Consider the following 1152-nt stretch of genomic DNA (forward strand, 5'->3'; position numbering starts at 1 on the left):
GCGCCGGTCAATTCCGGCAGACGACCCGTGAACCTCGAGGCGACGTCGGCTCTTGAACTATCGCACGAAAGAAATTTGACGCGCGGCGCGCGTTCCTTCCCGCGCGCAACCGCGCAAGGGCTGACGCACGCGGCGCCGCGCTCACGACCACAGAAAGCCGGTAACAACCGTAATTTTAGCATTTTTTAATGCAAAATTCACATATATGATTACCCTGAACGGTGGATCACTTGGCTCGTGGGTCGATGAAGAACGCAGCTAATTGCGCGTCAACTTGTGAACTGCAGGACACATGAACATCGACATTTCGAACGCACATTGCGGTCCACGGATACAATTCCCGGACCACGCCTGGCTGAGGGTCGTTTAACAACGACAGACTGCTCCGTAGGCAACGGTGCTGCGAAAACCCCCGACCCGGGGGAACACAGCGCACCGTGCCTTCGCGAGCGAATGACTGGGCGTTCGCGGCCTCAAACAAAGGTCGCGTCGCCTCAAACGAACACGTATGTCACGGTCACGACGCGTCGCCGCAGATCGCGGGGTCGAGCTGTCGCTGCCGTTCGTCACGTTCCGGTGCTAGCGATAGTCGAGAGAACGAACGAATTCGGCACGGCGACACACAGACCGCGCGCGGTCGGTTCGCCGCTCATGTGATGAAGTTCCGTCCACGCTTCGCCGCGGGGGGCTCTCGGGTCTCCCGTACGGCGGGCGTGTTTACGGTCGTTTCCGTGGCTCGAACGTACGAAAGAATACGTTGTGTCCTCGTCCGTGTCGACGGTGCTGTTCTTGAACGAACGGCCGTCGCCGACGACGGACTCGCAATCTTACGACGACCTCAGAGCAGGCGAGACTACCCGCTGAATTTAAGCATATTACTAAGCGGAGGAAAAGAAACTAACTAGGATTTCCTTAGTAGCGGCGAGCGAACAGGAAACAGCCCAGCACTGAATCCCGCGGTTCTGCCGCCGGGAAATGTAGTGTTTGGGAGGATCCACTTATCCCGGGGCGTCGGCCCGCGTCCAAGTCCATCTTGAATGGGGCCACTTACCCGCAGAGGGTGCCAGGCCCGTAGCGACCGGGACGCGCCACGGGAGGATCTCTCCTCAGAGTCGGGTTGCTTGAGAGTGCAGCTCTAAGCGGGTGGTAAAC

General features: G+C 59.0%; 1 non-coding gene across 1 annotated transcript; it reads left to right on the forward strand.

Annotated features, from left to right (window-relative positions):
- The first annotated feature begins 210 nt into the window (after positions 1-210).
- LOC124296441 lies at positions 211-365 on the forward strand. The gene has a single exon (XR_006906257.1). It is a non-coding gene; the product is annotated as a 5.8S ribosomal RNA (ribosomal RNA).
- The last annotated feature ends 787 nt before the right edge of the window (positions 366-1152 follow it).

The sequence above is a fragment of the Neodiprion lecontei genome, unplaced genomic scaffold, assembly GCF_021901455.1.
Source record: "Neodiprion lecontei isolate iyNeoLeco1 unplaced genomic scaffold, iyNeoLeco1.1 ptg000155l, whole genome shotgun sequence".
Taxonomy (NCBI): Eukaryota; Metazoa; Arthropoda; class Insecta; order Hymenoptera; family Diprionidae; genus Neodiprion; species Neodiprion lecontei.